We start from the raw sequence: 22500 nt of genomic DNA, 5'->3' as shown, positions 1-22500 counted from the left end.
AAAGCTGCTGCAGGAGGGTTCCTGGCATTCATTTGGCAGGCGTTACAACCCTACACCCATCTTTCAATATCCTGAGTGATGCTGGGCCGCCACACATAGCCTCTTGCTAAGGCCTTCATACGGACCACCCCTGGGTGTGTCTCATGCAGTTCCTCCAATATTGCTGCATGACTAGGCTTTGGAATAACAACTTGATGGCCCCATAAGGTACAATCACAGTCCACACTCAATTCCTCGTTCCGACTGAAAAAAGGTTTCAGTTCCTCGCATGAACAATGGTCTGGCCATTCCGTCTGTATGTACCTGAAGACCCGGCACAACAACCGGTCCTTTCTCGTCCAATTCTTCATGTCTACTGAGGTATCTGTGGATGAGTAGGTATCCACCATGTGCATGACCATCTCAGTCTCCGGCACCCTGGGAGTTTTACCTGGATGCTCTGGCAAGGGTAACATACTCAGTCCATCACCATTCCCATGAACCTTCCCCGGTTTATACCTGTATGAATATGCAGCGAGAACTATTCCCCAACGAATCACTCTTGGAGAGGCCATCTGCGGAATGGGTCGGTCTTCCCCCAATAAACCCAACAATGGTTTATGATCACTGTGAATCTCCACATGGCGACCCCAAATGTGTTTGTGGAATCGTTTCACTCCAAAAAATGACCGCTAACCCTTCTCTGTCCACTTGAGCATAGTTCCGTTCTGCCTGGTTAAGAGTCCTCGAAGCAAATGCTATGGGCCTTTGTGTACTCTGTATGGTGAAGCATCTACCCATAACACAAACGGCTTGTTACTGTCGTTATGCACAAGGACTTCTGCCGACGTTAACAACCACTTTGAATGCTGAAGGCCTACTCCTCAAATCAAATCCACAACAATATATATATATATATATATATATATTGTTGTGGATTTGAGAATTGTTGTAAATATCATCCTGTGTAGTGTAATGAATCTTGTTGTAAATATCACCCTCCGTAGTGTAAAGGTCAAAGGTCGTCGTCCTAGTTAATCCATATACATGCATGTAGCAAATCATATATCCTTCTAAATAGTTATTTCCTTATTATGTGTATTAGTTTAAGGCTGTGTCTTCCATTAATTGACACTGCATTGCACCGAATTCAAATAAAATAGGTCCCCTTTTCGTTTTCTATCCCAGCAGTGCGAGTGGTTTTCTATCCCAGCGGTGCGAGTGGTTTTCTATCCCGCAAGACGCCATTGGCCATGTGCTCTGTCTCGGAGAAGAAGGGGGGAGTAGCCGCCAAATCACGTGCGTGGCCCGCCCTCCTCGTCACCAGGAGGTGGAGCCAGGAAGCCCTCGCGCCCAACCAGGACTCAGTGGGTATGGCTTGGTAGGGCGTGTGATATAACCCGCAGCGCGACGCCCCCACGAGAGATGAGAGATGAGTGAGGAGAGATGCGGCAGATGCGGCAGAGACGGGAGATGAACTTTGAACCACCGCAGCTTGAACCACCGCAGCTTGGACCACCGCAGTTTTAAACACCGCAGCTTTGAGCTTTAACGGCGGTTCGACCCGCGGCCGCGAAGCAACGCCGCCGTGCGAAGCCGCTGGAGGAGGGTCGGCGGCTGCTCACCTCGAGCACACACCAACCGGACCCGCATCCTTCCCGCCTTGTGATACCACCTCCTCGTCAGTCCAGCCATCCACCTCCACCCGAACCTTCCTCTCCTTCCTGCCATCCCTATCACCATCCCCCGTGTAAGTCTGATTGTCGTCCGTCTTTTATGTTGTCCTGGGGTTAAGTAAGAGTGTTCAGTATAAGCTAGAAATTGCTCTGTGTCCTTCTGGTCCTTCCATCCTTTCTGTCTTTATTTTCTTATCTTTCCTTCTCCTTGGTTACTTTTCGTTGTGTACATAATAGGTAGTAATAAATCATATTTGTATTTCCTACCTTCGTTCTTCTTCTTCATGCTCGTCCGGTCGTCTTTGTGATTTCCCCATTGAAAACCTGTGGCGCGATTTTGGCCAACGTTTCAGGATCGGGTTTAGTCTCTGCTAATGGTTTGTGCCGCGGTTGCTAAACCGCTCGGCAATTAACATCTGTCCGCAGTCGCGAACGAGGTTGCGCCCCTGCCTCTCCGGAGGGAGCTGTGCAGCTTCAGGACCACATCGGTCAGTCATAGACGGGGGGATTAATCCCCCCTCCATAAGGGGAAAAGAGGCCGACGGAGAGATCCGTAACAATTGGTGTCAGGAGCGAGATTCGGACCTGAAGCGCGCTTAGCGCGCTCAAATTACGAGTGGCCCACAATTTTATTTAACATCCTAAATTTAAAATCGTGCCATGGATGGTCAAGGCGATCGGGTGCCAGTGGGAGAGTTAGAAGAGGGGTTAGAATCAACCCAGGACCCCAGGGAAATGTATGCGGGAGAAATGGAAGAGGAGAGCAGTGAGGATGTGGTAGCGGAGGCTTCAGGCACACGAGATGGCGGCGCCTCGCATGAGGTGGGAGGCGCACAAAATGGCGCCTCGCACGAGCGCGCGGTAGCCGCGCCCGCTGCGCCGATGGGGGTGGTCCAAATGCAGGCCCTCATGGATCAATTTATGGCACAAATGCAGGCGTCCCTGAACCTGCAGGTGGACAAATCAAGGGCAGAAATGGAAGGGATGGAAACCAGAATGAGGGACGAAGCAAGGGGTACTAGTGCCCAAATTGGGAAGTTAGACAGCAAATTGGAGGGTTTAGACAATAAATTTGAGGGTTTAGACAATACATTTGAGGGGCTAGACAATAAATTCGAGGGGATAGACAACAGGTTGGAAGGGCTTGAAGGTAAATTGGGGGGCCAACTGAATGACGTGGGTAACCAAATCGGGGAAATGAAGGAGGGGTTAACGGGGTTGGAAAATAGAATGGCTGCCCAGGAGAACCAGATGGAAGGGGTGAAGAATGGGTTTAGGGGGGTTCGAAAACACCATGGAAGGCAAATTAAGGGAAATAGGGGAGCAATCCACCCGGGAAATTAAACAAATGGGAGATCAGATAGAGGAGGTGAAATCGGGTTAGAAACCAAATTGGATGCCCAGAGGAATGATTTGGAACAGATGAGGGCAGCATCTACCAAAGAGATGGGAGAAATGGGGGAGGAGATCAGACGAGGTGTGGGCGAGGAGGTCTCGGGGGTACGCGAGGAGGTAAAGCGAGGTGAGGAGCGTATGGAGAAAGAGGTGAGAAATAGTACGGCTAGGTTACAGGGGGGCATAGAGGACCTGACACGGGGAGTAGAACAGCTGACGGTGGGACAAAAGGAATTAGTGGAGCAAGTAGAGAAGAACACTGCGGTAATCGGGGTGTTAAAGGCGACGCAGAAAGAAATAAAAAAGGAACTCATAGCGACAAAGAGGGAATGTCAGATGGTACATGAGGGGCTGACAAAGAGGTTGGACGAGGTGACAGAGGCAATGGAGACGAAAGAACGGGAGGTGAGGACGCACATAGAAACGATCAAGGTGGCCTTAGAGGACGAAATTGATGGGGCGCACCGGGAAATGAAAGAGGTGAAGCAAAAATTAGAGGATGTGGAAGAGGGGGTGAGTGAAATTAAGAAGAGATGGAGGGAAACTAAGAGAGAGATAAAGGAGGAAGTGATGGAATATGTGCAAGGTCTGTGCTCAAATCGTGATGATGTGCTTACTGACCAAATAAAGAGTTTGCAGGTGGCGGAGGAGGAGCGAAGACGTGGTGCCGAGGTGAGTGGCGATATACTCGGTAATGTATATGGTGTGAGGGGAGATTCAGTCGGCTTGGGTGTTGGTTTAGACCCGGGTGTTCGTGAGAGGCCGCTGGTAAGGTGTGTGACAGGTACAGAGTGTGAAGGAGGAGGTGTGCAAGGATGTCCGACTATGGGGTGTGTGAGGAAAAAGTGCGCGCCGAGGATTGAGTGTGCTGTCGAGAGTGAGTTGGTCATGGCGCGTGTGCGGGGGGGCACATGGAAGCGCGTGATGGGGAGTGTTACAGGGGATGTAACGGAAGACTGCACACCTGCGGTGAGTGTTACGGAGGGCGTAACGGGAGAGTGTGCACAAGAGGATGCACGAGAAAGGTGTGTAACAGAGGAGTGCATGCTTACAGAGTGCGCGGTCGAGAGTAAGGGTGAATGCGCGACCGAGTGTGGTGGTGAGAGTAGTGAGAGTGATACGAAGCACGAGTTGGTTGTAGCAGGTGAGAGAGAATGTACACCTGGAATGAAAGGATGCACACCTGGAATGGTCGAGCGCGTGTGGGAATGCACACTTGAATTGGTAGTGAAGCACGTCATTGGGTGTGCCGATGAGTGCACACCCGTGGTTGTCACAGAGGATGTGACCGAGGAGTGGGCACGAAGAGGTGTGTTGATGAGGTGTGCGAGCGAACGACGAGTGTGTGCGCCAAGGTGTGCGGTGGTCAGGCGTGTGATGAAGGCTGTGAGCGTAATGAGTGTACCTGGGGTGTGTGTAAGAGAAGGTGCCATGACGGAGTGTATGGAGACACCTGGACGGGTGAATAAGGAACGGAACGCGTGGTGTGAGCATGCAAGTGAAGGATCGACGTTAAACGGAGCAGCGGTTAGGTCGACTTTTAGCCGAAGCGAGCCCTCGGTTCGTGCTGGGCTTTGTGTGCAGCGGGAACCAGCGGGGATCGTAACCCCGGCGGTTTCGATAGAACTGCCGTGCGGGATCCACGCCGGGCCTCGCTCCGAACGGTCGCGTCCGTGCTCCGCTAGGCGGAGTGGGTGGCCCGGTCGGAAGGATCGGCACGGCGCCCCCTTGTGGTTGAGGCGTTCCGGCAGGGCGAGATCCGGCCATCGGACGGCTCCGTGCCGAGATGGTGCGTGGAATCTCGGCCCGAGTAAGACCCCTTCCCTGCACCGAATGCCGGACGAATCCAACCGCCGGCAACAAACCACCCAAATTCATTGCTCGGCTTTGCGAAGCCGAGTTTTAATGATGTAACGACGCACCGAGGCTCCGATATAGTGGACTGTGAGGATGATAGTGTTTTGGATTCAAAATTTTGGAATAGTGAATAGGATTGTTTGGAATTTGATGGCGAAATTGGTGGTGAGAGATGCCCGATGTGGTGGGATGGCAACTCTGCCATCCCTCACACAAGACGGGGCACATGAGCGCTAGCTATGGGGTTTATGGCAGTGAAAGCTCGCCGAGGAAGGGTTTGGATAATGTGTAGGGACCTAGAGATGACCATAGGTAACGGTAGAGGTAAGCAGCGACGTTGGACAGGTAGTCGGGGACATGTAGTCGGACAGAGAGGTTAGAATGGTTGTTAATGACGTGGTATGTGCTTAGTTTAAAGGGAAGACGGGGAGCACCAAGTTAGAAGGGCACCAGGTAGATCAGATGATGCCGTGTGTGTGTGAGAGTCTTAGTATTGAGCAAATGAGGCAATGCTCGTGAATGGTGCCGTGTGTGTGTGTTGAAAGTGTACTCAGCAGCGTATTGTGAGAAGTGTGAGATGAGTGACATTGTGTTGAGTGAATGAGCTTGCATAGGGTGCAAGTGCCACCAGGTGTGTGATTGCACAGGTGTGCAAGTGAACAGGTGTATGGAGCAGTGTATGAGTGAGTAATTGGTGATTGAGTGTTGTGTTGAGCAAATGGTCCTGGAGGAAGGAGGGTGCAGGAAGCACCAGGTGTGATGGCACAGGTGTATGGAGAATGGTTGTGTGGAATACATGGAGTATGGAATATATGGAGTATGGAATGGATGGTGTGGAGTGAGTATGGTGGAAACTGTGGAGTGGAGTGGATGGTGCGAAGGTGTGTATGGGGAGGATGGACCCCATCATGAATACCCGGGGAGGGTAGCTTAAGAGTTAGGTAGAGGGAGTAGGTAAATTGTGGTTGGATATTGGCATCTGTGATGCGTGGTGGAAGAATGGTGTTTGGATGGGTGCATTAGTGACGTGGAAATGGCTGGGCGTGTGGCCTGTTAGTGTGTGTAGTTGAATGGGCACTCCACCACTGTGAGGATGTCGGCCAGGTTTGGCCGCAGGTGGGTTCTGGGAGCCGGTATAGTTGTGGATGGGGCCCGAGGATCCGGAGGACGGACCCGGGTAGCCCAGTGCCAGAGAGGGCACCGAGTGGGGAGAGCGCCAGAGAGCCTTCCCCAGGTAGATAGGTTAGGGAAGGAGCAGGTAAGCTCGGAGGCAACTGCAGTGGTGGAGGTGTGCAGGTGGGTAGACCTGCTGGGAGAGCCACACGACCCAGTCCTGAAATTGTGCAAAGGCACAGGGAGTTGAATCGGGGGAGTGAGACCCCAAATTGAGGAAGCACCACAGTTTGGTCAATGGGAATTTGGTTCTTAAAACCGCATCGTGTAAGATGGCCAATGGATTGGCAGGGAAAGACCCAGGGTAGTGTAAAGTGTGTTAATGTCATTTAGAAGGTAGATAGGATGGAGATCTCCTCGCACCATCTGCATCCACTCATCTGAGGTAACGACGGTGCTCCACACCATGCCATGGTTTGTTGTTGTTATTTTTTTTGTGCAAATGTTTGGATTGTGAGACGCATCATGACGTGGGTGAGACATTGTGCTTTGTTGTTCCATCTCTCCCTCCTTATGAGGATTGATGATGAATTGGTGATGGCAAATTTTGGATTAGTGGGATTGTGACGAATTTGGTATAGGGGAAATATGGGGAAGACGTGACGGTAGAGACGAATTGTAAATTGTTGTAAATATGGGGTAAGGGCAAGGGTAGAGTAGGTAACAGGGGGGGGTGACGTACGGTAGGGACGAGCTTTTCTCCACTCAGTCTCCAGACGCACCACACCTTGCATTGCCTTTATTGATGTGTACCCTTGTGACCTTACCCCTCACTCACCTGTCTTCTCTGTCATCCTTCCCCGACCCATGGATCGTGCTCTCTGGGCACCGAGGGGAGCGTGCGGGTGTCCGCCATTGTGTGCCAGAACCCCCGCAACCAGCTGTCTGCATTGATGCACCACTTATGGACCACATGTCTGTGGCTGAGCACCACTTATGGACCCCACGGGTTGGGGCATGGCCCCTCTGCTGGAACCGGCCATGATGGCCCAAGATCTTGCTGGCGGACCTCGGTAACGTGGCACCGATGCAATACAGGTGAACCACCCCTAGTCAGCCCCTGTGGGCCATAAATAAAGATGGACACGTTTTGTGCATTTTTCATTTTATTATGTCCAAATAGGCCGCCAGCAAGAAGAACATGAAGAAAGACAACATCTGGAAGAACATTGACCAGCAGAGGGAGCCGAAGAGCAAGAGCACCAGGGGTTTGTTTTCTTTATTATTAACTGTGGTGACTGTGCACTCCGGTGCGTTTTGGTGCATGATGGTGCTGGTGCGTCGATGCAGCGCAGGCTGTCTCCCCCCCCAAAAGAACAATCACAGGTCCTGGGTTAGTTTTGTAAATACCATGAGCGTCAATTGTAAATAATGCTCCCCACCGTTCATGTATAGTTTGAAGACAATTCCGCAATTCGGTTAGCTGTGGGCGTAAATCTGTTAGGCAGGGTGCAATGCAGCAGGGGGACATACTTATTTGTGTTTTAAAACTGTCACACTCAGGGTCAGGTTAATTGTAGAGGGAACTACACCTACGTGCCACACTAAAGTTAAAGTATTATCTATCTATAATTCCAGTAATCTCTGTGTGTGTGTGTGTGTGTGTATGTGTGTATGTCTGTGTGTTTGTCTGTGACCGCTGTTTCTCGACAACCACGGGTCCGATATACTTGAAACTTGCCAGGTATATTGCTGGGGACCTGAGGATGTGCCTTTTCAAGGTTTCATATTAATCGGACAAGTAGTTACCGAGCTATGGCGATTTCTTTACCAAACTCCGCAAGCCGTTCGCTTTGGACCAAACCATTTCATGTAAATAGAGGGGGGGGGATTGTCACCGTACTCGCAAGCCGTTCGCTTTGGACCAAACCATTTCATGTAAATAGAGGGGGGGGATTGTCACCGTACTCGCAAGCCGTTCGCTTTGGACCAAACCATTTCATGTAAATAGAGGGGGGGGATTGTCACCGTACTCGCAAGCCGTTCGCTTTGGACCAAACCATTTCATGTAAATAGAGGGGGGGGATATAATTTTAGATATATATATAGTACGGGCATGCCCTAGTAATAATAATAATAGTAATAATTCATTTATTTTGTATAGCGCTTTTCCAGAAGCCCAAAGGCGCTTTGACAGAGTGGAAAACATAATGCATAACAATACATGAAAACAACAATTGCAAAAAGACAAGAATCAATAGGGAAATATTTAAAGCAAAAGGAGGGAGAAGGAGAAGAGATAGTCAGGGGTTAGATGCTGTGGGTTGAATGTTGAATGCAGTGTTGAACAGGTGGGTCTTTAGTGATGTTTTGAATGTGGTGAGTGAGGAGGAGTCTCTGATGGTGTGAGGTAGTGAGTTCCAGAGGGTGGGAGCAGCGATGGAGAAGGCCCTGTCCCCCCAGGATCTGAATTTGGTCCGGATGGAGGGGGTCAGTAGGTTGGTACCAGCAGAGCGGAGGTTGCGGGTGGGAGTGTGTCTGGAGAGGAGGTCAGCCAGGTAGGATGGGGCCAGGTTATGGAGGGCTTTGTATGTCAAGAGGAGGATTTTGTACTGGATTCTCTGGGGGATGGGGAGCCAGTGAAGCTTGTAAAGGACCGGGGTGATGTGGTCACGGGTCCGGGAATGGGTGAGTAGACGGGCAGCGGAGTTCTGAATGTATTGGAGTTTATTGGTGATTTTTGAGGGTGAACCATAGAGGAGGCTATTGCAGTAGTCCAGACGGGAGGTGATGAAGGCGTGGATGAGGGTTTCTGCAGCCGTGGAGGAGAGGGATGAGCGGAGACGGGCAATGTTTTTCAGGTGAAAGAAGGCTGACTTTGTGATCTGTTTAGTGTATTTGGCGAAGGAAAGGGTTTGGTCAAAGATGACGCCAAGATTCCGGATGTGAGGGGAGGTGGATACTGGGATACCGTCGATGTTGAGGGCAAAGTTATGGGTGGATTTTGTGAGCGTTTTTGGGCCAATGATGATTATTTCAGATTTATCACAGTTAAGCTTGAGGAAGTTGATTTGAAGCCAGGATTTTATTTCAGTGATGCAGTTTGTCAGGATAGAGTGGGTGTCGGTGGAGACGGACTTGGTGGAGATGAAAAGCTGGATGTCATCGGCGAAGCAGTGGAATTGGAGACCATGACGGCGGATTAAGTGACCGAGGGGGGACAGGTAAAGGATGAAGAGGAGGGGGCCAAGAACTGAACCTTGGGGGACACCTTGGGGGAGGGGAGCAGTGGGGGATTTGCAGTTATTGATGGAGATGAACTGGCGTCTGTCAGAGAGGTATGATTTCATCCAAGAGAGGGCAGTGCCGGTAACGTTAAAGGTGGATTCAAGTCGGGTGAGGAGGATGGTGTGATCGATGGTGTGAAAGGCGGCGTTGAGGTCGAGGAGGACGAGAATGTTGAGGTTGCCAGTGTCAGAGGAGAGGAGAAGGTCGTTGGTGATTTTGAGGAGAGCAGTTTCAGTACTGTGGTTGGAGCGGAATCCGGATTGGAATGTTTCATACAGGTTATTGGCAGAGAGATGATGTTTGAGTTGAGTGGCTACAGCGCGTTCCAAAACTTTTGACAGAAAGGGTAGGTTGGAGATGGGTCTGAAGTTGTTTAGGGTGTCAGCGTTTAGACCAGGTTTTTTTAGAATGGGGGTAACAGCAGCAATTTTGAGGGAAGGTGGGACGATGCCTGTAGACAGGGAGGAGTTTATTGTTGCAATGATAAGTGGAGAGAGAGCAGGGAGGGAGGCCTTGACAAAGCTGGAGGGGATGGGGTCAAGAGTGCAGGTGGCAGTTTTCATTCCTATGAGGAGTTCAGAGAGGTCAGTAGGGGAGATTGGGGAGAACCGAGACAGGGGATGGCAGGACAAGGGGGGGCAGGTGGTTGGAGGGGGAGCGGGTGCGGCGGTCGTCAAGCTGTTGTAGATGTTGTCAATTTTGCGTTGGAAGAAAGAGAGGAAGGATATGCAGTTGTCTACTGTGAATGACTGGGTGGTGGTGTTCAGGGGGCGGAGGAGTTTGTTTATTGTCGAGAAGAGTGCTTTTGGGTTTCCGGAGCCAGAGTGGATAATTTGAGAGTAGTAGGCTGAGTGGGCGTGGGAGAGGGCATCTTTGTAGTGTTGTAGGTGGTCCTTGTAGGCTTGGGAGTGAACTGTGAGACCCGTTTTATTGCGCAGTCTTTCAAGTGGGGAGCACGAGTTTTCATCAGGCGGAGTTCAGGGGTAAACCAGGGAGCAGAATGGGTGAAAGAAACTGTTTTGGTTTTTACAGGCGCAAGCTGGTCAAGGCAGGAGAAGAGAGTGTGGTTGTAGTAGTCAGTGAGGTCGGAAGGGGTGTGGAGGTCAATGAAGGGAGAAGTGGACATTTTTTCAGAGAGGGTGGATGAGAATGAGGTAGGTGAAAGAGCGTTTAGCTTACGGAAGTTGATAGTGCGATAATGCCTTGGTGTTGGGGCGGGGATGTTGATGGTCAGAGTGATGGCTAAGTGGTCAGAGAGGGCGAGGTCGGAGCCAGAGAGATGGTGCAAATTTAATCCAGTGGAGCAGACAAGGTCCAAAATGTGACCACGGATATGGGTAGGAAAGTCGACATGTTGAGTGAGGTTAAAGCAGGTGAGTAAATCAGTGAAGTCAGTGGTTATTGTGGAGTCAGTGGAGTCCATGTGGATATTGAAATCACCAAGGAGGAGGATTGAGGGGGAGAGGGAACATAGCTGGGTCAGAAAGTAGGAGAAGTCTGACAGGAATGATGGGTGTGGTTTGGGAGGGCGGTAGACGACAGCCATGACTGACTGCGTGCGACCAGAGAGTTTAAAAGCCAGGTGTTCAAATGATGGAGCAGATGAGATGGAGATTAGGTTGGTCTTGATGTCTTGACTGTGGATAACAGCAATTCCACCACCTCGGCCCTCCGAGCGTGGTTTATTGACGTAGGAATATCCATTGGGTGTGGTGAGGTTGAGTGTGTAGTAGTCCAGAGGTTGTTGCCAGGTTTCGGTGAGACAGAGAAAGTCCAGTTTGTTATCCAGGATGTATTCGTTCAGGATGAGGCATTTGTTGTTGAGGGACCGGGTGTTGAACAGGGTGAGCTTGATGTTGTTTTGAACAGTAGGGATGAATTCAGGTGATTTAGCCAGGGTTCGTAGGCAGGAGGTGCGATCGTGTGCGTTGCTGTGACCAGGTGCGCTGGGACGAAGAGTGAGAGTGCGCTGAGCCCACCAGAGGACGGGGATGGAGTGACCTGATTGCAAATAAACAAACTTACGACCGGAGCCACGGTGAATGTACGTGGGTCGTCGGAGGAGTCCATTTGATTTGATGGCAGAGATGCATGATGGGGTGGAGCGGGTATTGAGCAAAAGGAGCCTTGCGGTGGAGTACCGCAGAGCCATGCCAGGCAGGAGCGGAGAGACGAGACGAGGCCAAGGTTGAGGAGGTGAAACAATGGTCCCAACCCACGAGAGCGGGCCCGAGGAAACGAAGGAGCCAGGTAGGTGAAGCTAGGAGCAGAGCCGGGACCAAGCAGAGGGCAGGCAGGAGCAAAGAGACGATCACGAGGCCAAGGTTGATCACGGCGGGAAACCGCCACCAAACCGCTGCGATGGTCACAACCCACGAGAGCGCGCTCGAGGAAACAGCGAGCAGGCGGAGGAGCCGGGCAGGCGAAGCAGGGAGCAGAGCCGGAGCTATGCAGAGGGCAGACTCAATGGCCAAAAAATCCGCACGACCACCAAAAAAAGAAAGCAACTGACAGTGGCCCGGTCGAAGAAGCGGCGAGCATGTGACGCCTGCGTCCTCTTCATACCGGACCGGAAGCGGAATCCAAGGCCGGAATTATAGGCCCGAGCACGTGCCTAGAGGATGAGGGTGCAGTGTTGTGGATTTGAGAATTGTTGTAAATATCACCCTGTGTAGTGTAATGAATCTTGTTGTAAATATCACCCTCCGTAGTGTAAAGGTCAAAGGTCGTCCTAGTTAATCCATATACATGCACATAGCAAATCATATATCCTTCTAAATAGTAATTTCCTTATTATGTGTATTAGTTTAAGGCTGTGTCTTCCATTAATTGACACTGCATTGCACCGAATTCAAATAAAATAGGTCCCCTTTTCGTTTTCTATCCCAGCGGTGCGAGTGGTTTTCTATCCCAGCGGTGCGAGTGGTTTTCTATCCCGCAAGACGCCATTGGCCATGTGCTCTGTCTCGGAGAAGAAGGGGGGAGTAGCCGCCAAATCACGTGCGTGGCCCGCCCCCCTCGTCACCAGGAGGTGGAGCTGGGAAGCCCTCGCGCCCAACCAGGACTCAGTGGGTATGGCTTGGTAGGGCATGTGATATAACCCGCAGTGCGACGCCCCCACGAGAGATGAGTGAGGAGAGATGCGGCAGAGACGGGAGATGAACTTTGAACCACCGCAGCTTGAACCACCGCAGCTTGGACCACCGCAGTTTTAACCACCGCAGCTTTGAGCTTTAACGGCGGTTCGACCCGCAGCCGCGAAGCAACGCCGCCGTGCGAAGCCGCTGGAGGAGGGTCGGCGGCTGCTCACCTCGTGCACACACCAACCGGACCCACATCCTTCCTGCCTTGTGATACCATCTCCTCGTCAGTCCAGCCATCCACCTCCACCCGAACCTTCCTCTCCTTCCTGCCATCCCTATCACCATCCCCCGTGTAAGTCTGATTGTCGTCAGTCTTTGATGTCGTCCTGGGGTTAAGTAAGACTGTTTAGTATAAGCTAGAAATTGCTCTGTGTCCTTCTGGTCCTTCCATCCTTTCTGTCTTTATTTTCTTATCTTTCCTTCTCCTTGGTTACTTTTCGTTGTGTACATAATAGGTAGTAATAAATCATATTTGTATTTCCTACCTTCATTCTTCTTCTTCATGCTCGTCCGGTCGTATTTGTGATTTCCCCATTGAAAACCTGTGGTGCGATTTTGGCCAACGTTTCAGGATCGGGTTTAGTCTCTGGTAATGGTTCGTGCCGCGGTTGCTAAACCGCTCGGCAATTAACATCTGTCCGCGGTCGCGAACGAGGTTGCGCCCCTGCCTCTCCGGAGGGAGCTGTGCAGCTTCAGGACCACGTCGGTCAGCCATAGACGAGGGGATTAATCCCCCCTCGATAAGGGGAAAAGAGGCCGACGGAGAGATCCGTAACAATATATATATATATATATGTATATATATATATATATATATATATATATATATATATATATATATATATATATATATATATATATATATATATATGTATATATATGTATATATATATATATATATATATGTATATATATGTATATATATATATATATATATGTATATATATGTATATATATATATATATATATATATATATATATATATATATATATATATATATATATATATATATATATATATATATATATATATGTATATATATATATATGTATATATATGTATATATGTATATGTATATATATATATATATATATACATATATATATATATATATATATATATATATATATATATGTATATATATATATATGTATATATATATATATGTATATATATATATATATTGTTGCGGATATGGGAATTGGCCTCCATCCATATCCGCTTGTAAATATTCCCCTATTTCCCCAATACTCCCCAACTATCCCCAATCCCCCATTCCCTAGTCCCATTGTCTGTAAACAACACTCTGTAGAACCGACCTTCCCCTATTTCCCCCATTAAATGTCGCACCCAGGTTCACCGCATCTCACGTAGACAACTATAGGACATCTTGCTAGTTATTCTTAGTCTATGTCAGTTAAGGACTCGTTTCCATTAATTCTGACTCTTCGTTGCACCAGAATGTGATTGTATGGCACCGTTAGAAAGTTTAGGACCTCCCAATACCTCCCCGCAGCTCTTCCTCATGGAACTACAACCACAACAACAACAACAGCGGCGGCGGCGCGGGGAGTGTGCGTCCTCACTCCGGCTTGGTTAGCCGCCATTGAACATGTGCTCCGACGGGGTTACCACGCAGGGGCTCACTGTCAGCTCCTCGTCAAGGGTGGAGCCCGGTAACCCCCCGCACCCAATAAGAAGCGGCGGACCGATTCCATCTGGGGCGGAGCTAACGAGCCGAGGGCGTGTCACTCCCCGCTGGACATGCGCAGGAAGAGGGAGGTGACGTCAGATGCGCCTCAGCTTGGAGAGAAAAGGACGCCACCTCCAGCGCGACGATACCTCCCCGCATCTCTGGACCGGACCGGGTCGATTCTGCCCCTGAGCCAAGGTGCACCTTGAGCTATCGACTGCCTGCCCTTCCTTGCCATCAATCCCTGTGTAAGTCAGTCTTGTCCCGTTTGTCTGTGGTCTGTCGGGGATAGATAAGACTGTGTCTAAGTGCCCATCTTTCTGTGCTTTACCTCTTACCGTGTAATCTACCCGTTTCTGCATCACCAATTATATCCTCCTCCGGAGGTCTTGAGAACTGTACCCCTTGTGTCGTTACATTAATCCCAGCCGTTGTGTCCTTTCCTTCATTGATTTAGCATAGCGCGATTTGGCCAACGTTCGAGTGGAATTGGGCGGGATAGGGTTCTAATCGGGGAGTAACTGTGCGGTAATACCAAACCGCTCGGTAAACTAACATCTAACACCGCGTCTGTAACAATTGGTGTCGAGGAGTGAGATCGGACCCAAAGCGCGCTTAAAGCGCTCAAAATTACAAGTGACCGAAATTTGATTGTGTTTTACAAAAATAAAAACCCGAATTTTGAAAGTCGCGCTATGGCAGATCAAGACGGCTGGGTTCCGGTAGAGGAGAGTGAGGCAGGGTCGATCCAGGACCAAAATGAGGGACATGAGGAGAGCGAAGCAGTGAGGGTGGCAGGTTCGCAAAATAGCGTCGTCGCGCACGAGGTTACGGGCGCGCAAAATGGCGCCTCGCACATGGCCACGGCGACCGCGCCCGCGACCGTAGTAGCGCCACCGGTGGATTTGAACCTTTTTTTTATGCAAATGAAGGCCCTTATGGACAAGAATAGCGAAGAAATGGAAAGCAGAATGATGGGGGTAATGGGGAACCGGATGGATGCTCAGAGTGAGCAAATGAGGGCTGATAGTGAGCGATTGGGGGGCAGAATGGGGGGCAAAATGGGAGAAATGGGGGAACGGTTAGAAAAAAGGATGGGGTCCAATAGCGAGAAATTGAGGGAGGACATGGGGGCCCAGATCGGAGGGTTAGGGAGTAGAATAGAGGGATTAGACAATAGATTAGGGGAAATACAGGAGGGGTTAATGGGGGTAGAAAACAGAATGGCCGTTCAGGAGAATCAAATGGAAGGGATGAAAAAGGGGTTAGAGGGGTTAGAAAACAGTATGGAAGGCAAATTGAGGGACTTGAGGGACCAAGCGGAAAGGGAAGTTAAACAAATGGGGCAGCAGATAGAGGGGGTCAGAATGGGGGTAGAAACTAAACTGGATGCTCACAGGGAGGAAATGGAGCAGATGAGGGTGGCATCTGGGCAGGAGATGCAAGTGATGGGAGAAGAGATCAGAAAAGGGGTGAGTGAGGAGGTCGGAGGAGTGCGCGAGGAGGTGAGGCACTGTAAGGAGCGCATGGAGAAGGAGGTGAGAAAGGGGACTGTAAAATTGCAAGGTGGTATAGAGGAGTTGATGCTGGGAGTAGAACAACTGACAGTGGGACAAAAGGAGTTGGGGGACCAGGTAAAGAAGAACACAGCGGTAATAGAGGGTTTAAAATCGACACAGAAGGAGATGAAAAAGGACGTAGGGGTAATTAAAAAAGAGTGTCAGACGGTACATGAGGACCTGACGAGGAAAATGAACAAGGTGGTAGAGGTGATGGAGGTTAAAGAGCGGGAGGTGCCGGAGCACATAGAAAAAAATAAAGTGGAGTTAGAGGAAGAACTTAAAGGGGCGCACGAGGAGATGAAGGAGGTGAAGCAGAAATTAGAAGAAGTGGAAGAAGGGGTGAGCGAAATTAAGAAGCGACGGAGAGAGGATAAGAAAGAGATAAAGGAGGAAGTAAAAGAATTGGTCCAAAGTCTGTGTTCGGATCGTGATGATGTGCTCATTAACCGGATGAGGGATTCGCAGGTGATGGAGGAGAAGCGAAGAGAAAGAGGACCCGGTGTAAGTGGTGACCAATATGGTCGTGCGTATGATGCGCCAGGTGATTTAATAAGCTTGGGGGTCGAGATAGACCCGGATGTTCGTGAGAGGCCAAGAGTGAGGTGTATGGCTGGTCCGGAGGGTATGGAACGAGAGGTGCGAGGTGTGGGTGAGCAAGGTTGTGGTGGTATGGAATGGGTAGCGGGTTGCGGAAGTGTGACCCATGCATCGACACCAACAGGGGTAGTTGTTAGAGGGACAGGGGAGGCACGAGAGCCCCTTGGGGGTAATGTACTGTGGGGGCCCGGCCGGTTCGGCCCCGCGCTGACCCCGCAAGGGGCGACGCACGGGGTCCGGCAGGCGGGCAACGACTCGCATACGAGGTGGTCCCACAAGGTCCCACTCGCGCCGTATGACGGCAAGAGTGATCTACGCGCGTACCTGGCGCAGTTTGACTGTGTGTGTAAGGGCAACGGTTGGGGTGAGGACGAAGGTGAGTACACCTGGTGGCCGCATTGCGCGGCGCGGCGGCGGAGGTGCTGACGGCATTACCAGCGGGTGCTCTCACCCTGCCAGCCCTCCGCGACGCCCTAATTAATCGATTCCGCATTGAACAGCAGAGCGAGCTTGTTAAAGCTCAGCTCGCGCTGCGAAAACGCAAGCCCCAGGAAGCCATCGGGGAACTTGCCCACGACATTCGCCGCGCAGTGGGGATCGCACATGCTAGCATGGCAGCGGATTCCCGGGAAAGCCTGGCGCTGGACCATTTTATCCAGGCCCTCCCGGATATTGAGCTCCGGCAACAGCTCGCCATGTGGCGCCCGCAGACTCTGAGCCAGGCGGCTGACGCTGCGGCCCGTTGGGAAGCAGCGAGGCCCCTGGCCCGGGGGGGCGAGCGTCACGCAATGGCGGTCCGCCAGGTGGGACCCCCGATGGAGGGCGGACCCCTTAGGGGGCCCGCCCCCGACGTGAGTCCTGACCTGGCGGGCATGGTCCGGAGGCTGGTGGACCAGCGCCTGGCGGGACCTGGACCATGGCAGGCGGCCCCGGAGGTGGCCCGCGGTGGACCACGAGCGGGTAATCCAATTCGGACCTACATGGGGGGGGAAATTTGGAATTCCGGAGACAAGCACCTTATCAGGTGAGGTGCTATACTTGCAACCGTCTGGGTCACCTGGCGCGGCACTGTCGAGCCACGCGCCGGGATGATCCCTGGCGGTTGAGGTCCTCAACTCCGCCCAGGGGGGAGCGGGTTAGCCGACCCCAGACACCCCCCCGCCAGACCCCGGGAAACTAGAAGGTGTCGGGCACGTAGGGCGGTGTTCGGCAGAAGAGGATGGAGGAGAGCCCTCATTGACGCGACAGGTCATTTATTGTGGCCAAATTGGAACCGGTAGCCTGACAATCAGATGCAAAATTGCCGGCGTGGGGGTAGACGCCGTAGTGGACACAGGAGCTAGCGCCACGATCATCAGCCCTGTGGTCCTTGATTCGAGCGCAGGTGGCTGGGATAAGATCCAGCGCCTGCAAAATTATAGTTTGCAACTTGCTACCGGGGTAACGGCCCCGATCATAGGGCGTGGTTCTGTGACCCTCAAGTTAGGGTCGGTAAGGAGGGAGATAGATGTTTGGGTGGCGGAGGTGTGCGACCCATGTTTAATAGGGTTGGATTTGTTGACTGCCAGCGGTTGTAAAATCGACTTGTGCCGGGGGATCCTGCAGGTGGGAGTAGAAGAGCTGCCGTTAGGGGGAGTGAGCACGGCCGAGAGAGCGGAGCTGGAGGCTTCCGAGGCCGTGACCATCCCCCCAAGGGCCGAGGCGATAGTGCCGGCCCGGTGGGCAGCTCGCCCAACATGGCAGGAGTCCTGCGGCCTGGTCGAACCGGTAGCAGCGCAGTCCATACCGGGTTTAATCGTGGGCCGCACCCTTGTAAAAACGGACGGACCGGTAGTGGCCGTCCGAGTAATAAATATAAGTACAGAACCACGCACTATAGTAAGGGGCACGAGGGTAGCTGGCTGCACCCCAGTTGAGGAAGTCGCGACAGTGAGGGGCGAGAACGTCCAGCCGAGCCGGCCCCGGGGGAGCCTTCAATAAGAAGTAGGAATTGGCCCGATCCCATTTGCGAGATGGTAAATCGTAGTAGCGTAGAGTTGGGAGGTACCCAGAGGGAGGCCTTACACAAACTGGTTGGGTCCCATTTGGACCTCTTCTCCCTGTCCACCGAGGATATTGGACGTACGGGCCTGGTGAAACATCAGATCCACACCGGTGAGGCCCGGCCTATTCGTCAGGCCGCCCGACGGCTCCCTTGGAGCAAGAGGGCGGAAGCTGACGAGCAGGTTGAAAAAATGCTCGACGCAGGCGTGATCGAGCCCTCGGGAAGTCCTTGGATGTCACCTGTTGTGCTGGTCAAAAAGAAGGATGGGACCACGCGGTTCTGCGTGGACTATCGCCAGCTAAACAACGTGACACTCAAGGACTCGTATCCCCTGCCAAGGATTGATGACACCCTCGATGCCGTTGCGGGCTCAAATTGGTTCTCAACTTTGGACCTCAAGAGTGGGTATTGGCAGGTGGAGATGGATAGGGCAGGGAAGGAGAAAACGGCATTTTCCACAGGTAAGGGACTGTATCAGTTTACTGTGATGCCGTTTGGTTTGTGTAACGCCCCCACCACCTTTGAAAGATTGATGGAGCATGTACTAGGCGGCATGCCATGGCAATCATGCCTGGTGTACCTGGATGACGTCCTAGTACATGCCAAAACGTTCCCCCAGGCAGTAGCTAATTTGGACCAGGTGTTCGGGTGCCTCAGACAGGCAGGGTTGAAGCTGAACCCGAGTAAGTGCACCTTGTTTGCCAAGGAGGTGGCCTATTTAGGCCACGTCATCGGTTGCGAGGGGGTAAAAACGGACCCAGACAAAATTAAAGCGGTAGAGGAGTGGCCCGCACCACGTACCATCAAAGAGGTGCAGGGATTTTTGGGACTCTGCTCCTACTACCGGCGCTTTGTGGCGAAATTTGCGGAGTTGGCCCGTCCCCTCCACCGGCTTACGGAGAAGGGGACGCGATTTAATTGGACACGGGAGTGCCACAAGGCCTTCCAAAAATTGAAGGGGTGTCTAACATCCACACCCCTTCTAGCTTACCCCACTAGCAACGGGGCATTTACCCTGGACACGGATGCGAGCCAGGAAGGATTGGGCGCAGTTTTGTCTCAGACACAGGAGGGCGTGGAGAGAGTGATTGGTTATTATAGTCGGGCCTTAAGTAGGCCCGAGCGAAATTATTGCGTCACTCGCAAAGAGTTATTGGCTATGCTGGCTGCCATGAACCATTTCCACCCGTACTTGTACGGGCGGAAATTTTTGGTTAGAACTGACCATTCCTCCTTGCAATGGCTCCTTCGGTTCAAGGAACCAGAGGGCCAAATTGCAAGGTGGTTGGAAACGTTGCAGCAGTACGATTTTGATGTGGCCCATAGGGTCGGGAAGGCCCATGGTAATGCGGACGCACTCTCTCGGCGTCCTTGTCTGGGGGAAAACTGCAAATTTTGTGCGAGACACGAGGAGAGGGAACAATTGGGCGATTCGGACCCGACCCTCGTTGTCCGGGCAACCCGGGTGAGAGGGCCAATTTTGCCACTAACCGCAGATGAGGAATTCGGAACTTTGGCATGGAGCACGGCCCAGCAGGAGGATCCTGTCCTGGGGCCAGTGTTCAATTGGGTCAAATTGGGGCAAAGACCTAATGGGGAAGAGGTCACCCCCCTCGGGGCACAGACCAAGGCGTATTGGGCTCAGTGGAAAACCCTGGAATTGAAGGATAACATCTTGTATCGCAAGTGGGTGGAGGTTCCCTCTGATAAAACTTCCTGGCTGGTGGTAGTCCCAAATAAATTTAAGACCGATATATTGCAACAGGTGCATGGTACCCGCCCCGGCGGCCATTTGGGCAGGACAAAGACGACATCGCAGGTACGCCGGAGGTTTTATTGGGTGAATATGGGGCGCGACATACAGGACTGGTGTCGGAGATGCGACGCCTGTACTGCCAAAAAGGGACCAGCACGGAGGATGAGGGCCCCCCTTCAATTACACCAGGTGGGGGCCCCCCTAGAGCGGGTGGCCATGGATATCCTAGGCCCACTACCCCGCACCCGCCTAGGTAATAAGTACATCCTCGTTGTGATGGACTACTTCACCAAGTGGCCGGAGGCCTACGCCCTCCCCAACCAAGAAGCAGGGGTGGTAGCGCAGGCCTTCGTGGAAGGATTTGTGTGCCGGCATGGGATTCCACAGGAGTTGCACACCGACCAGGGACGAAATTTTGAGAGCAAATTGCTAAAAGATGTGTGCAGTCTCCTGTCAATTCGGAAAACAAGAACAACGCCTTTAAGACCTCAATCTGACGGGATGGTGGAAGGATTCAACTGAACTTTAATCCAACAACTGGCACTGTTCACCGCCACCCGTCAGGATGACTGGGACGAACATCTCCCTTATTTGCTCATGGCCTACCGAACCAGCCAGCACGGGGCCACCGCATGCAGTCCAGCGTTGCTTATGTATGGGCGGGAGTTACGGGCTCCCGCCGACTTGCTATGCGGTCCCGTGCCAGACACAGTGGTTAACCCGCCGAGGGAGGGGTACGCACGTCACCTAGAGGAAGGCATGGAGCTAGTCCATGCCTTCGCCCGCCGCCAACTCCATCTGGCGGGGGAAAAGATGAAGCGCAGGTACGACCACCGGAGCCAGGGGAGTCAGTACACTCCGGTGATGAAGATTTGGTTCTTCAATCCCCGGAGGAGGAAGGGTAGGTGCCAGAAACTCACCTCTCCCTGGCAAGGCCCGGGGGTCGTCCTGTCGCAAGTCTGTGACGTGGTAGTAAAAATCAAAATGGGGCCACGAGCCCTCCCTCGGATCGTACACGCCGACCGGATAAGGCCTTACACCGGCGAGCAGGCGCCTCCGTGGATTGCCTCGGCTTTAGATGCCGAGGCGGGACCCAGTACCTCTGAATAAGGGGGGCTTATTAGTGCCAGAGGACTGGGGGATTGATGAGCGATGGGCCCGGTGGGTAAGGGTGGCATCCCTGCCACCCTTCCCATGTGGGGGCAAATGCGCTATAGCTTATGGGGTGTATGGCAGTGAAAACTAGCCCGGGTGGGTTAGGTTATATTGTGTGTAGGGATCTAGCGAAGATGACATTAGGTAACGTTAAGGTTTAGATAGTGACTGATACCTGTAGTGGGGACGCAGGTAGATTAGAGTGGATGATAATGACGAGGGAGCGCAATAGTTTAAAGGGACGACTGGGAAGCGCAAGTTTCAGAGGGGAGTAGTTAGATGAGATGATGCTGTGTGAGGATGGAACAGGTGTGATTGCACAGGTGTGCAACTGAACAGGTGTATGGAGCAGTGTATGAGTAGTAAGTGTGTGGATCAGCGCGAATGCGCTTGGGGAGAGAAGGGTGCAGGTGGCACCAGGTGTGAGAGCACAGGTGTGCAAGTAAAGGTGGTGTGTGGAATACATGGAGTAAGTGGTACGGAGTGGTGTGCATGGTGCGAAGGTGTGGATGGGGGAAGAGTGGACCCCTTTCACAAGTACCCGGGGCGGGTAGTGTAAGTGCTAGGTAGAGGGTATAGGTAAATTGTGGTTGGATATTGGCATTTGTGGTGCGGTTGCAGAATGGTATTGTGGATGGGTGCATTAGTGTTGTGGAAATGGCTGGGCGTGTAGCCTGTTAGTGTGTGTAGTTGGTTTGGGCACTCCACCACTGTGAGGATGTCGGCCAGGTGAGGCCGCAGGTGGGCTCTGGGAGCCGTTAGTATCAGTGGGTGCCTGAGGATCCCGGGTGTGGATCGGGCAGCCCGTGCCAGAGAGGGCACTGAGGGGGTGAGAGTGCGAGAGGGCCTTCCCCAGTTAGTTAGGTTAGGGTGAGGAGCAGGTAAGCTCGGGTGGCAACTACAGTGGTGGAGGTGTGCAGGTGGGTAGACCTGCTGGGAGAGCTACACGTCACAGCCCAGAAATTGTGCGAGAGCACCGAGTGTTGAATCGGGGGAGTGAGACCCCAAATTGAGAAGCACCACAGTTTGGTCAATGGGAATTGGTTTTTAGAACCCATAGTGTAAGTTGGCCAATGGATTGGCAGGGAAAGACCCCGGGTAATGTAAAGTTGTTAAAGTCATTTAGGAAATAGTTAGGATTGATGAACCTGTCGCACCATACGCAGCCACTTACCTGTGGTGATGATGATGACTCCACACCTGTGTTTTCTTTGTTCTGTGTGCAGGAAATGAGAATTGCT

General features: G+C 52.0%; 2 protein-coding genes across 5 annotated transcripts in view; one reads left to right on the top strand and one right to left on the bottom strand.

Annotated features, from left to right (window-relative positions):
- The window catches only part of DDRGK1 (DDRGK domain containing 1), a 642973-nt gene that overhangs the window by 500036 nt on the left and 120437 nt on the right, over positions 1-22500 (bottom strand). The gene's annotated exons all lie outside the window — the stretch shown is intronic.
- The window catches only part of POLL (DNA polymerase lambda), an 82424-nt gene that overhangs the window by 2828 nt on the left and 57096 nt on the right, over positions 1-22500 (top strand). Inside the window, exon 2 of one of the 4 annotated variants that reach the window (XM_078773750.1) lies at positions 1168-1729. The exons of 2 other annotated variants lie outside the window; for them this stretch is intronic. The gene's annotated coding sequence lies outside the window, so the exon portion shown is untranslated. The remainder of the gene's footprint in view (positions 1-1167; positions 1730-22500) is intronic. One more of the 4 variants, XM_078773751.1, reaches the window with a different exon arrangement.

Source organism: Myxine glutinosa, chromosome 3 (genome assembly GCF_964187855.1).
Source record: "Myxine glutinosa chromosome 3, kmMyxGlut1.1, whole genome shotgun sequence".
NCBI classification, from domain to species: domain Eukaryota; kingdom Metazoa; phylum Chordata; class Myxini; order Myxiniformes; family Myxinidae; genus Myxine; species Myxine glutinosa.
The sequence above is the reverse complement of the archived record's forward strand: the minus strand, read 5'-3'. Positions and strand labels throughout refer to the sequence as shown.